This window comes from Equus quagga, chromosome 11, assembly GCF_021613505.1.
Source record: "Equus quagga isolate Etosha38 chromosome 11, UCLA_HA_Equagga_1.0, whole genome shotgun sequence".
In the NCBI taxonomy this organism is placed as follows: domain Eukaryota; kingdom Metazoa; phylum Chordata; class Mammalia; order Perissodactyla; family Equidae; genus Equus; species Equus quagga.
The window spans coordinates 20,635,230-20,651,016 of NC_060277.1; the positions used below are offsets into that span (position 1 = coordinate 20,635,230).

At 37.9% G+C, this 15,787-nt stretch overlaps 1 protein-coding gene across 4 annotated transcripts in view; it reads left to right on the plus strand.

Moving 5' to 3' along the window:
- HS3ST5 (heparan sulfate-glucosamine 3-sulfotransferase 5) overlaps positions 1 to 15,787 on the plus strand; it is a 260,177-nt gene that overhangs the window by 143,345 nt on the left and 101,045 nt on the right. For 2 of the 4 annotated variants that reach the window (XM_046676490.1, XM_046676489.1), the window contains one exon: positions 14,740 to 14,853. The gene's annotated coding sequence lies outside the window, so the exon portion shown is untranslated. Of the gene's footprint in view, positions 1 to 4,076; positions 4,164 to 14,739; positions 14,854 to 15,787 lie in introns of those variants that run through there. The other 2 variants (XM_046676492.1, XM_046676491.1) reach the window with 2 other exon arrangements.

Sequence of the window (15,787 nt, forward strand, 5' to 3'; positions counted from 1 at the left end):
GGATTTGTGCAAAAATGGATGCAATCATAGTACACTACATGACTCAGCTGCGAATGGCACTAAATGATAATAGTGCATTGATGACAGTCGTAATAATCGCTACTGATCTAACTATTTTGGGAGAATGGGATGACAGAAAGTGTTTGTGTGTTAAGTATAGTGGGAGTGTGAAGGAGAACTAAAAACTTCTCTTCCCAAAGGGAAATCAATATTCAATGCCTACAACTGAAAATTCAAGACAAAGTAACATAAGAATCATGTTTACAAAGATAGTCAAAAATGTCAAAATATTCAACCACGAGAATTGAAAGCAGTTATCTCTGGGGAGCTGAAAATGGTGTCGCAGTGGGCAAGGGAGCTGCTGTTTTCCCAAATAAGCACCATAGCAGTCTCTTTAAGATGCGTTCATTTGTTTTCTGGAAAAAATAAAGACCAAGTTAAAAAAAAAAAATACTAGCCTTGTCTTAGTTGTCTTGGAGTTTACACCCTAAAGGAGAGAGATGTGATACAGTTGCGTTGGTATGTAGCTAACTACCGGTTGTGCTAAATGCATTGATGGAAATTTCTTGTTTAATCTTGTATAAACCCCTATGAAAAGAGACATGGTGTGGTGTAGCAGGGGATCAAGTAAATCCTACCCGAGAGAGGGACATGTTGACACCTTACAGGGTAGGTGCTATCTCCTGTGGTAAGCGTAAGACCATTATGAGTAATGCACTTCAGAGAAGAGTAAGGAACCATCAAATGTGGCTTCTGTTGGGCTTGAGTAACTAATTGCAGGATGCCACCTGGAGCATTCTGTTTAATAATGACAAGGTTAGCCACTGTGACCATGTGAAGAATAGTATTCACCCGGAATAACCTTACTATCTTCTCTGTTCATGGAGATTAATTCTATTGGCTCTAGTAATAGGAATAACCACCTGGAATCACAGACTGGGAGAACCTGTAAGGAGGCCACAGCTCATCTATTCTTATATCGTCCTCTCCCTTTGCTGTCAGGAAAGCTCAGCAGGTTTAGTAGCCTGCCCAAAGTCTCAGAGATATTTAATGCCAGGGCCAAAGCAAGAACTCAGATCTCGAAGTTTCTTATTTAGAACTCTTCTCTACAATTATAGAGAAATATATCTCTTGGTCTTTTGGAGAAACTGCACTTAACTTAAACTAATTATCAAGGTGTTGCCCAACAAGAGAAAACTTTATTTTCTTTGTTAATGATGAAAGAAAATGTTGCAGAAAGTAATTACTCTTTCTACTTGAATTTTGTGTTATTGTCTAAATTTTTTACCTGATACCAGCTTAGGGATGATCAATCTCTTCTTTATAAAATAAAATTATATTTTATATTCGTAAGTAATTATGTGAAAACCTAGCAGTGATAACTTGTTACAGTATTTCCCAGAAATGCTTATAAATACTGCAATATATATGACTTGCACACATTCTCATTCTGTTTTAAATAATGGCTTTGCATTTACTGTGGTTGCTTATATTTTAATAGTCTTAATCAAATGTAAAAAAACCCATTATTATATGTTAAAATGTAATTATGCTAATTAAACATATAAAGAAAAATCTTCTCTCCAGAGAAACTTTGCCGTTCAAGAAAGCATGTGCCCATAACACATACAGAGACACACACACACACACACACACACACACACACACACACAATATCAGACTTCCTTGAATTCCCTTAAGAAAGAACATTCATGAGTCAGGAGATCTATTTTTGCCCCAAAAAGAAAACTCTCTTTTAAAATGTTCACACTCCTATACCAGGACTGACATTTTAGTCATGTCTACAATGATGAAATCTACAACAGCATTTTGAAATCGCGGTTGGTCATGATGCCATGTACTTCTAATTTGCAAGATTCACTGCCACTCCAATAGAAGCGCACTATGAGTCCAAAGACCAAGGCTATTTTTACTAAAGAGAGACTGTCACAGGCTTCATTTTTTTCCCTGAGGTAAGGAAGCTTTGTAATAAGTAGATCAGAATATGATATCTGATTCTAACATCCAGTTAGAAAATTCCAAGAAGTACTTAGGATATCCCAAGGATTAATTTAGAGTTGAATTGACCCTGTGGTCATTGTCTACTCAGAACAGGGATTCTCAGAGTTACATGTAGGAAAGTAGCACATAAATGCGATAACCCTGAAAGCTATATTAGGCCACATGATATCTATAAAGTTTTCCTAGGAATCAGGAGGTATCTATGATTTGGTAGACTTGGAAAAACAATAATTTTAAAATACGTATTTTATGAATTTCACCATGTTCTTCAGGTTGCACAGCTAGAGAGAGGGTTAGGACTCAGGCGTATGACTCCCGAGTCTGTGTTTTCCTCTGTAATGCTAACTCTGATCATGGGACAGCCAGAATGAACACTCTGGAAAGATCAAGAAATCCCCAAGAGATTATCGTTGGAAGATTGCATCAGCAGAATGACTTGAGTTTGAACAGTTCTTCAAATCCAGTACACATTTGACCGAGATATGCATATTTAATCTCTAAATTACTAAGGCCAAATCATTACAAGAACCCAAAAGGTGACAAAAGAATTATTCCTGCAATGTCTCAAAAACAAAAAGACCAACAACCCAATTAAAAAATGGGCAAAAGATCTGAACAGGGATTTCTCCAAAGAAAATATACAGATGGCCAACAGGCACATGAAAAGATGTTCAACATCATTAACTATCAGGGAAATGCAAATCAAAACTACAATGAGGTATCACCTCACTCCAGTCAGAATAGCTATAATTAACAAGACAGGAAACAAGTGTTGGAGAGGATGCAGAGAAGGGAACTCTCATACACTGCTGGTGGGAGTGCACACTGGTGCAGCCACTATGGAAAACAGTATGGAATTTCCTCAGAAAATTAAGAATAGATCTGCTATATGATCCAACTATTCCATTGCTGGGTATTTATCCAAAGAACTTGAAAACACAAATGCATAAAGATACATGCACCCCTATGTTCATCGCAGCCTTATTCACAATAGCCAAGACTTGGACACAACCTAAGTGCCCATCAAAGGACAAATGGATAAAGAACATGTGGTATATATACACAATGGAATACTACTCAGCCATAAGAAATTATGAAATTCAGCTATTTGTGACGACATGGATGGACCTTGAGGGTATTATACTAAGTGAAATGTCAGAGGGAGAAAGTCAAATACCGTATGATCTCACTCATAAGTAGAAGATAAAAACAACAGCAGACAAACACATAGAACAGAGATTGGACTAGTGGTTACCAGAGGGGAAGAGGGGAGGAGGTGGGGGAAAAGGGTGATTAGGCACATTGTGTGGTGATGGATGGTAATTCACCTTTGGGTGGTGAACATGATATAATCTACACAGAGTTCGAAATATATTACCATGTACACCTGGAAGTTATATAATGTTCTAATCCAATGTTACTGCAATAAAAAATAAAGAAAAAAGAAAGAAAGAAGAAAGAAAGAATTATTACTACAAGTATGATAGTGAATCATGTGATTAAAAGCAGAGAAATAGAGTGCATTTGGTTGTTACTGTCTCAGATAGTTTAGCTTAGAAGGACACCTGCTATGGACTGAATTGTGTCACCCCAAAATTCATATTGAGAAGCCCTACCCCCCAGTGTGACTGTATTTGGAGATAGGGCTCTTAGGAGGTAAAGTTAAATGAGGTCATTAGGGCTCCACGTCCTAGTCCAATGGGATTGGGGGCCATGTAAGAAGAAAAAGAGAGAGAGATCTCTCCACTTGCACACACCGAGGAAAGGCCATGTGAGCCCACAGTGAGAAGGCAGCCGTCTGCAAGCCAGAAGAGGGATCTCAGCAGAACCCAATATTTCCGCCTCTTGATCTCGGACTTTGAGTATCCAGAACTGTGAGAAAATAAATTTCTATTGTTTAAACCATCCTATCTATGGTTTTTGTTATGGCAGCTCACACTGACTGAGACAACACCAGAAAGATGTACTGGGGAGATCGGAGTGTTGAAGCAAAGCTTGCATAAGGTGCAATACAGGATTCCAAGACCAGAGTTAGAGCAAAATTTGGATAAGACCGGGGATCAGAATACAAGACAAGACTGAGACTGTGGATGGAGCAGAGTCGTTGACTAACCAGGATCAAACCAGAGTTTCACAGAGAAGTAAGAGCTTAGACTTTGAACTTAAAGTAGGTTGTCTTTTTTCTCTACCTTCTGCAAGTTTCAAGACTTTAAGTTACTCAACTGACTCATTCGAACTCTAGCACTTCACTGCTAGCCCTAAAATAGAGGTAATATTGCTTTTCTCTCATAGCCATTGTAAGGATTAAATGATTTGTACTTGGCGCAGTATCTGGCACATGCTAACTTCTCAGAAGCCAAAGTCAGAGAACTTGGGGTGTGAACATTCGTTTGTTCATCCCCCAAATCTTTACTGCATCCTTATTGTCCGCCAGACAAGATTGTAGGTGCTAGAGATAGAGCAGTGAGCAAAACAGAAAAAGCAAATTCATGGAGCTTACCTTCTAGAGAATGTTATGAGTCTCATGACAAGAACCTGGGGTTGGCAGGCTCCTGGGTCCCCAGCCACATCTCCCATCCAAAAAGGTCTTATTCTAGGCGGCTCATACAGTCCCTGGGAATGGCTAACTATATGAAAAAAGAGACAAAGCAAATGTATTCTGTCAAATAGCTTGTCACATATATGGTAAATATTGCTCATTTCTTTTTCAAAAATGCGTGAAGGACTCTTATTTGACATGGCATTTTGTAAAAAGCCACTCATCACCCTTACTCTCTAAAAGCCAATCTTCTCCCTCATCTGTTCCCTTTAAAAAGGGAGGCTTTGTATAAAGACAGCTTTCTTAGCCTAAAAAGAAGTTCATCTTGAGCTGTCCATTGTCCCACAATGTTTTATTTGCTCTCGGGAACCATGTCCCTGAAAGATTTCAGCCTGACAAAAAGGAAAACAGGTTTTAAAACAAGTTGGGAAATTAAACCTTCACAATGACACGTTTCTTCAGGGGGCCCTTCCCATGGCCAGCTCCCTTTCTTAACATTTGTGAAAGTCTGTGTAGTATAGTTCTGGTACAGCCTAGTGTTGGGTTGGGGGGGGGGGGGGGGGGGGGAGCGAGGGGTGGGGTGCGTTCTTCCTTTTCTGGCCACCGTTTGTCTCTCCCTCTTGATTCAGAGGGCAGGCTAAAATGTGTGGACCCTTGCTGCATAAGTAATTGCAGAGTAGATTTTGTTTTGTCTGGTGGCCATTCTTCGTGTTATTCGTTGCGTTTATCATTCTTCTGTCATTCATATGCAGGGCTGATTGGTGAATGGATTTGGTTAGGATTAATAAACCATTTTTCACATCTAAAAACCCATTCTCCAAGACACATCTTTGCAGTAACAGCGCAGTGAAACAGGTTGTTCTTTTGTTGCTTTGGAAATGTGCCTTATTTTCCTTTCTTATTTTGAGGCAACCTGAGTTCTTGTAGATACAATCCAAGATGAAAACAGCTAAGGGAAGCCCTATCAGCTGCCTATCATGTGTACTTCAATAAAAGAAAAGAAAAACCAAGAGTAAGCGTTTTTGCAAAACTTCAATGAATACGCAATTGTGGTTAAAAAAATAATAACCACTAGAAACAATACTGAAAGCAAATTGGACTTGTTCCGAATTTTTTTCATGTTTAAAAAAGTGTGGGATATTTTTTCTTCTTCCTTTATAAATGCGTAAATATACCAGTTTTGCCCAGCTGCAGAAAAAATATTTTTATTTCAGTGAATTTCCATCTTTTTGTTTTATCATATAGTTCATGGAGAAGTATGGTGTTACAGAGTTGGTTGCTGTTAATGCACATTTATAAATTAAGAGTGCCAAATAAGTGTCACCTTTCAAATAGCAAATAAACTTTTACAAAGGGAAATTCTTCCTCTATAACTACAAGACCTCTCACAGGACTCAGTCCTTTGTTAGTAAGATAAATTCTAGAAATGGATTTCAGAGTAAAGACCTCAGTGTTTTGTTTTTATTTTTTTGAAACCAATAAGGGCTGACAAAGAGTGCTACAGTGTGCTGCCGTAGTTTAGAAATAAGTAACATTGAGAATGTTCTTTTTTGCCTTTTGTGGGTTGGGTATTGCTACCATTAGCCACACGACCATAGAAGAGGCTGCTTTACAAACAGCAGGATGCTTAGATTTGTTTGAGCCCCACCTGAATATTATCTACACTATTTAAAAATGTCAAAGCGTTAGGAATATTGGGGTGATTATACTACTGTGTTGTTATGTCCCCACAGGTTTAAGTGTGAAGTGCAGTGAATTTAAAAAAGAGGATATGTTTTTCCATTCCAAGAGGCCTAGCTATTTCAAGTGTTATTCTTTTAGATAATAAATGTAAACACTATTTTGATGCATGCTTGCTTCCTTGAATCTGGATGTTAAAATGTACAATACTTCACATTCACACTACAGTAGAATTGCATTCTGGTTCTGAGGACAGGAGTGGGGGTGGAATAGGAAAATATAACATAACTTTCAAGCCCTGGTGAAAGGCCTACTTGGTTGTGAGGAAAATGCAGATGTGCACAGAGGACTGAAATGAGAAATGGCTAGGGAGTTTGTCACTAAATTGCAGAGCAGAAGAAGGCTTTTGAGCAGGATTCTCAGCTCTGGCTGCACAATAGAATCATCTTGGCGCATATCAATCCTTGGGAGTGACTAGCATATAAGTTAAGACCATAGAAAAGAATTACTGTGTAGGACATAAAAATAGATTTATAACCCAGAGCCTTTCTCTGTGCTTTTTAAAAAACCTGTACATGTTCAATAATTATACCTTTCTTTGTTTTTTGGGAGTTGCGTGAGGTGAAGGTGTAGATTTTTTATTATTTACCCCGAGTAGGCATTCAGTAAAAGCTTTGTTCCAGTCTGACTCCATCTCCAGCTGCAGCCTGTGGAGTTTAGTTGAATGATGTCTATACCTGGGAGTAGACGTGCGTGCATGTCTCTATAACGCTCTGTGTGAATGAAACGCAAGACTAGTTCTTTCAGAAATGTTCTCTTGGTTCTGATTAAAGATAAAAATAAAAACTGGAAGTTTCTGCAAATGCTCCAAGTGACTTTTTCTTGCAATGTACCCATTTATATTTTCAATAGTGTTTGTTTGTCTTTCTTGAAAAAGCCCTGCATTCAAGGACCACATTGCAACCACAGATCATTTGTGTATAATGTGGTAGATGATAGACATTTGAAATTACTGTCATAGGTGTTTTCACGTTATGTCTGATGATCTGATAAAAAGCATATTGTCAGAAAAGAGTATGGAGAACTGAAATTCCTCAGAATCAGTTTGTAGCACCCTCTTGTAATGAGAATTGCTACAAAGAAGCATTTTGGAAAGAGGTAGGGATGGGGCAAACAGTCCATAAGATGAAAATACAGTTCAGTAAAACAAATTTATTTCCTTGGTGGGGAGAATATACAGTGGGCTTTAATTTATTCATCCTTATTATTGTCCTTGAAATTGTTTCTGCCAACATCCACATGATGGTCCCAGGAAGCCCAGAAGAGAGCCAGTGAAAACAGCTCCATGTGTGTTCCTGGCGAATTATTTCAAAATAAGAAATAAGAGACAAATACTGAAGGCTTAAGACTAAAAATACAGAGAATCTCTTTTACTCACGGCGGCCCATCACTGCCAGCATTAATCTATAAAACCGATGGTAGCTGTGTTAAGTAATTTATGTGGGAATAAAAATTGTTTTTATATTGCTTTTGCTGTAGCAGATAACATTCCATAAGCTCATCGTATTTTTAATCTTGACTTAAGAAAAGTACTGCTGTGGCAATTTTTGAAATGACTTCCACTTCTCTGTTTGCAAGGAGCTCCTTCTCTTCCTTCTGGGTCCTTCCTCTCCTACCCACCCTCCCCCCACCCAACTCCACCCACCCTCCCCTGTAGCCAAAGGCGTTTGTGAAATATGGAAGCAGTTATGTCATGCTGTTATTTTGGGTATTCTTAATAACTGCCTCCTGTATTTCAGAGGTGGTCTGAGGAGGTCAGCTAATGCAATTTCACTTTGATTACTTATATGAATTTTGGATGCACAGAACCCTGAACCAATTCCCTGAATTTGTCATAATCATAATTTAGTTATCCACAGCTGCTTCATTAGATTTAAGGTCCTCTCAAGAGTATATTGATTATTACAGCTCTTGATTATCTAATAACAATATTCATAAGATGCCCTCTTCTCCGGCTCTATTTCCTTGACTCACTAATGGGTACTGGTTTCACATTTTCTCCTTTTCTAGTCACAGCGTCGCGCTAAAAGTTCCCAGATTATAATGACACAGTGGTACAGAGCCAGACCCTCTTCTCCTTTAGATGTTATACGTTGTTCTTCACAAATCCTTTCTGCCCTCTTCCAATCTACCCTCGTTGTTACCGTTAGAAGTCTGTTTCTTAAACTGAAATCCAAGCAAGGCATTCCAGAGCTTAACATCCTTCAATGGCTCTTATTACCCACCTTGTACTTTCTTTATAGAGAGAGGTGGTTTGAGAAAGCTCTTGAACCAAAATGTGAAACTTGTTGTTCTAGCTCAATGAAATAATCAAATGAGAACATTAACACTTAAATAAGTTAATATATTTTTTACAAGTGGTTATCTTTAACAGTTTGTATTATCACTAAAGGAAGAAAAAATCATTAATCACACATGAATTTTTCATTCAAATGATTCATTAATCTGTTTAACAGTGTTTGGCAGCATCCAGAATATTCCAAGCACTTGTCTAAGCAGTGTAGATTTAACAGTACATGAGATCAACATGGTCTTAGTCTTCATGAAGCTTACAGTCTGTTGAGGATACAGGCAAGTAAAGAGACAGTGACATCACTGGATGACAAGGACTTGGATTGGAGAGAACAGGGTGCTACAGGATCTAGAGAAAGGACACCTAGAGAGAGAATTGTCAGAGAAATCTTCCTGAGAAAGTGACATCCAAGCTGAGATAGAAAAGAAGAGGAGAAATTAGCCACGCTGATTGGGATAGTGATCTGGGTGGAGGAGCAAGAAACTGACATATTCAAGTAATTGGAAGAAGCAGCTCTGGATGAATGAATGAGCAGGGCAAGGTGGAGTGGAGACAGAAGAGGCTGGAGAGCAATCTGGACCCCAGTCATGCAGGGTCACAGCCAGAGGGACACAGAATGAGGGGCAGTTTGTTGACTTGAAGTACCGGTGGGCATCCAAGTGAGGTTTCCAGTAGGCAGAGCCTGCGTTGCCAGAAGATGAGGGATGATTTCATTTTGAAATTTATGATTTAGTAGGTCACTTGTAAGTATAATTGAGAGCTGAATTTCTTGAGATTCCTCGGCTAGTTTTCTAGAAAATTCTTTGACTTATCTCCTGTTATGTATTTCTAATTCACTGAATGCTCTATGCATAGCTCTCCTCAAGAAAATTCAGAATTATATGTTTAAAATATTTTATTGATGAATTGAATTTTTCCTATTCCGATTACTCGTCTTTAACTTCTCTGTACTTTTTTCAACCAGAAATTGATACAATTAAAAGTGTTGTGGGGGCCGGCTCTGTGACTGAGTGGTTAAGTTCATGTGCTCTGCTTGGGCAGCCTGCAATTCACCTGTTTGGATCCTGGGCATGGACCTACACACAGCTCATCAAGCCATGCTGTGGTGGCATCCCACATAGAAGAACTAGAATGACCTACAACTAGGATATACAACTATGTACTGGGGCTTTAGGGAGAAAAGAAAAAAGAGAAAGATTGGCAACAAATGTTAGCTCAGGGCCAATCTTCCTCACCAAAAGAAAGAAACAAACAAACAAAATATTATGCCCTGCCATGAAGAAATAGAAAATAGAACAGGCTATATAGCATTAAATTAAGAGTCGATTCTGTGGAAGTTTAATTCCCTATGCTTGTCAAAAGTTGTTAAAACATTGCTAGCCTTTTTTGAATATAAAATGTGGGCAGACATGTACTAATATATCAAAAAATGACACTTTGTCAAAGAGGGCTTTCATGGGAGAGTGTTCTGAATAAAATGTTTCCCTTTAAAAAGAACTCGACCTGTTTAACATTCAAAAGCAATAACGAAAAGAACACAAAATGCCTGAACTTCCTGCTAGTCACAACAGTCAGTTTCATTTACCCTTTAATATTTTTTTTAGTATTCCAAAAATTGTTCTCCCAAAAGAATTATCAGTTTTATTCCATGATAACCCTGGTTTGAAGTGAAATAAAAGTAACTCTGACCCTCCTCAAAATGGATTCTTTTCAGACTTACTAGCACTTCTAATAGTATGAAGATGATATGCTTGGCTGTGTCTACCGTTAGCCTAGAATGTAATTATATGTGAAGCAACAATTCCCTTATCTATTAGGAACACTTGCTGCGGCTAACTGCATTTACTGTCTGGTAGATGAAATACAGAATTAAAATCTCAAACTAGTTTCTCAAGTTTTTTTTCCCCCAAGTCGTTTTAAAATCTTTTAGCCTAGGGGAAGATGGTAGCCGGAAAAGAACAGAAAACAGGTGGCATTTAAGACCGTCACAAGATTAGCAAAGCAATGCACCTGAACATCCACCCCTACCGGTTCCTCAAATAGTCCGTCTATGTTAAGATGACATTTCAATGGTTCCACTATTTCAGACCTTCCGAGGCTGTCCAGCGTTAAAATAATGGTTGATGGTTGAAATGTTAAACTGAAAAATCAATAGATAATTGGCTTTGACCACAATCTCATATCATCTTCTCTAAATAAGAGGGATATTTGTATATGTTACTCACATTCTTTTCTGAGAATGCAGCTAAGTCTAGCTCTTGAGTGGGCATATCACTCATTGTTTAGGAAACCAGGAACAAGGACTGGAAGAACAGAAACAGATGGTGGTTGAGGTAACTGAGATACAGTACAGCTTAAAGACATCGTGGAACGCCGCATAATAGCACTAGGGTGAAAAGAAGAGGAATGTTCTACAGCTTCACTGGATGTGTAACCTGAGTCTGGTTTTATAGCCTGCTCAGAATTAAAATTTCTAAAGACAGGCAGTGCAAAAGGTTTGAGCTAATGTCAGAGAATGGTAGGAACAAATTTCCTCCACTATAAGGGTTTATTGAAGAGTAGAAGGCCCAGATTTTAATAAAACTTTGAAAATTCTGCATATATTGGTATGAGAAAATACTAATATTGGGAGCAACAGATTTTAGCTACTGATGGTACAACCAAGTGTGTTACCTCACCTTTTAATTAACTCCCACTGTTATTGCAAGGAAGAAATGTTTTGTTGTGTTGTTGGTGGTGGCCGCAGTAAGCATCTCACAATTGAGAATGCCTTCCTTAGACCTCTGATGGGGAGCTGGGGCCAGTACGGTGCAGAGCTATGGAATGAGGCTCCACATCCTGCCTCTGTGACTTACTAATTATGTGACCCTGGGCAAGTGCCTTAGCTCCCCAAGTCTCGCTTTGTTCCTCTGTAAAATGAGTCTAGTAATACCACCTCATTAGGCATTTAATTCAGTGCCTCATGCATATTTGGTGCCTAACAAATGGTAGCAATATCGTTAATAGACAAATGTGCACAGCTTAGAAATTTTGTCCACCAAGCACACCAAGGATTGTAGGATATTTGCGAATTTGGTTTTTCGCTGAGCCAGGGCACCCACTCTAGATGGCTATTATGAATCTTTTAGAACATCCTCGTAATCCATAAACCAGGAAAAATTGTTCTACATTACCACCCACTCTCTCTTGGGTCCTGTGTATATAGACAACGCTGTTTGTTTACATAGAAGTTAAAATCAGAACATTTCCTTGAAAACACTTTCTGGTTACCTTATCAGACAGACTCAAAAGTTTTATTACACTGATTGTTACACACTTGTGAATCATCTGCTAAAAATAGTGGTTCCTCCTAAATGTATTAAAGCCAAAATTAATTTATAAAATTTAGATCCCTTTAAAGTTTAAACAATCGTATCCTTGATTATAGACTATTATTGCCTGGGAAGTTAAAGAATACATCATCTGTCTAAAGGAAACATCAGTAACATGGACATTTGATTCTACTGCATATAAGCCGTGCCAGAGGTCCTGCGGTCATACCTAACGTAAACAGCTCACTATGGATTCACAATCAACACCAGCAAGAGATGCAAAGTGATACGGGTTTACTTTAGTATTAAAGTTTGACAGCACTTTTGAGCTATTTTATAAATTAATTCATTTCAAAATGGATGAGGCAGTAACATTGAGGTTTAGCTAGTTATGTTTAACTTAAATATAAGCATTTCATATAAGCATTTTAATTAAATACAAGACTCAGGCAACTAATCATTAAAAGTGGAATTGGTAACTTGAGATTCATCGTGAAACCACTTGTACCACATTCCTAATGAATTCTTTCCTCTACTTAAATAAAAGACCAAAATGTATGTGCCCAAAGTGGCAGCTAGTAAAAAGATAACCCTTTCTTGGGTCATGGTTGTCAATTTGATATTGAATCAGAGCAAAACTGCTTTACTACAGTCTCCTAGATACAGAACTGTAATTAATATTTGTTAAACTATTTCCAACTTGACTTATATTTTAGTTCCACTAGTATCTAAGAAAAACCCTAATCATTCTAATAGTATTTATTAGGGCAAAAGAAAATGGATATATTTTACTTAAAAATTTTACAGTTTTTATAGAGGAAATTTCCTTCTGAGGAAGAAAAATCTAAATAATTTTATGATTTAATTTTTTAAATTAAAATAATTTATTACAGCTTCAAAATAATGAGCAGTAACGCTCTGAATAGCTTCATTTTATAAACTGTAGATCTATATTCCAAACTCTGTAAGAATATACAAATATATTAGTGTATTCAAATTTGTATATATAAATTGGTATATGTTTAAAAAAATAACCATTGGCTAGTCCTTACAGTGCAATGTAACTATCATTTAACCTAAACCCTGACACATGATAGGTGCTTAATAAATGTTTGTAAATTAAATGAATAAATATGTTGATAAATTTTATAAAATATGTTTAAAAAGATTCTCTTTTAAAATCAATGTTATATCTTATCTTCTACTTTAACCTACTCAATTAGAGTAGTTGATAAAACTGAAGTGCATCTACTCAAAGATTTGAAGGCAATGTGTTTTTCTGTTATCTATTGGTTTTCTGTGTCCTGGAATTAGTACAAATGTTAAGAATCTAAAAGACAGCAGGGCCTCTGCTGGCTGAGAGAGGGTGATTTAAAGGCAAGTTAGCTTGTTTTGTTCCTTGTACAAAACACCCGCAATTACTGATTGTCACATTTGTCTTCTGTTGTAAAAACTGCACTAATTGAAGGTACGACCCTAAGGGGATGCGTTCTACAGGGTAATGAATGTTGAGTGCCCTCTCGAGTTTAGCATTTTAATTATTCTTAATTATAATGATTTCTGTTTATTTGAGAACTTTAGAAATAATTCTAGTTTATCAAACATTGAGAAGCGGAATGGTTGAGCCTCTGTTTTGTTTTGTTTTGTTTTATATTGAGGTCAGCGGGCCTAGGAACATGCCAAGAAGTTTTCACAAGCAAGGGAGCAGGTTTTCTGGCTAAAATGTGAACACTGTTGATGTGTGACGTGTCCTGAAATACTGAAGGTGCACTTTTTTCTACTCATTCTCTGGTTTCACCAGAACTGTCCGGGTGATATTGGGATTGTAAGGTGAAGGGTTAACAAGAATTCAAGTGGAAGAACTGGAAATAATGTATGAAAGTATGTTAATCAGAGAAGAGACAGTCACAATGCACTTGGTAGCCGTCTACTAGCCAAGTCTATAAATTTTTAGTCTTTTCCTTTTCTTGAGAGAGACCGTGTGTGTGTGTGTGTGTGTGTTTGCTTTGCACCCTGAATATAATGGATTCAAGTTAAAAATGGATATTCTGGCCATTTTGGATTAGAATAATCTTTAAGTGTACTATTATCAAATATATATTAGTGATGATGTATTGGGACGGGCTCTAACAATCTATTTAGATGTCAAGTACACTCTTAATAATAGTCTGAAATAACAACGAAATATTACTTTAAAAAAAGTTTGCCATTGCGAATCTGTTTCATTGCAATCTGTTTCATTTTCCCGTGTCTTTCGTTTTTTTTCTCTCTCCATTACAACACTATAGTTTTAGAGCCAAACATGTACTCTGCAGCTAGAGAATTACTCAGGTCTCTTGGTAGTCTATATTCAACTTAGGAAGAAGCAGCAATTGCTTAATATATTCAAGCGGTAGCAAAGGTAAGAGTGATTGATGTGGATAATCGTCTTATGGTTGTAAAAAGTGCAGTCGAGATGCACAATATGTAGCTTTTTTAAGGAGAGTCCATTTAACCACTGTCACCTAAAAATTTCAGCAGCCAGATCAGAAACAAGATTCTGCTACAAGAACATGATTGAAAGTACATGTGGGTAGCTCCCAATTTACAGGTCCATCTCTGATCAAAGGAAATTAACAATTAGACAGTCCAGGGGTGGCCTCAAATGTGAACTCTACTCTTCATCAGCAAATTGTCTAATAAGAGACTTGAGTACAGTTGAAAAAAAGAAATCTTCTGATCATACATAATATATTTCATCTTTGCACACAAATTTTTACCCACAGCTACTAAGGAGCAGGGAAAAAAAAAAAAGACTTATTGGAAAATCACTTTGCCTTCGTCTCTACCCCCAGGTGCTAACAAGCAGGGAAGAAGCCAAAAGGACAGCTGGCAGGCGATGTGAGGCCATGGAGTATCCACCAACCGGATAATCATTGCTGGAATAATTGGCAAGTGTCTGAATGTAGGTATGTGTACTGAAGACCTCGCTGTGCTCTTGCAATCCATTATCCAACCTTTCTTATGCCCATTCAGGTTAATCACCTGCTGTCTCATCAGCCTTTTGAAAGTGCTACTTGACACGACTTGGCATGCGCGCACACATGCACACAGCCCCTCACAAACTCCCAGTGGCTATCCAGCAGGAAGTCCCCCCTACTCTCCTGGGCTTTTAAAACATTCCACAGAATGACTTTAAACTGACACCTGCTCTCTGGTCTCAGTGTTCCCATATAGAAAACTTCTTCCGCACTGACACTGAGCCTCATTTCCTGAACACAGAAAGCCTTTGTCCTTGCTGTTCCCGCTATCTGAAATAACATGCTCAACTCCTCTTTGCTGGTTTTAGTTCTGTTTTTTCTCCAAGACCTAAGTCAGGTTTCACCTACATTGCAAAATCTTGCCGATTTCCCGTCCCAATTATTTCCCTTCTTCCAAACTTCTGTAGGACTTGTAGTTATGCCCCTCTCTGGCATTAGATGACCTGTATCACGTATTATTTTTTCTCTCCTTATGCATATATCCTGTGTCCTCAGGGTAACTGTCTATTTCTGGAAAGGCAGGATCTGTTGCATTTTTATATACCAGAATCCAGGGTGAGGGGAAATGGGAGTGTCATGAGCTGCTATGACGGAGGGAGGGAACATAGAGATGTGGTTAAGAACACAGACTCTGGAGCTAGACTGCCTGACTTTGAGGTCTTGCTCAGCCAATTACTAGCTGGGTGACCTTAGCAAGGTTTTTTACAAACTTTCTGTGCCTTCATCTCCTCATCTCTAAAGTAAGAATAATAATAACTCTCCATCTCCTTGAGTTGTTATAAAGTTTAAATGAGCAAATAAATTTTAAAAAGGCTTAAAATAGTCTAATATACATATTAAACACTCAAAAATCATTACCTAC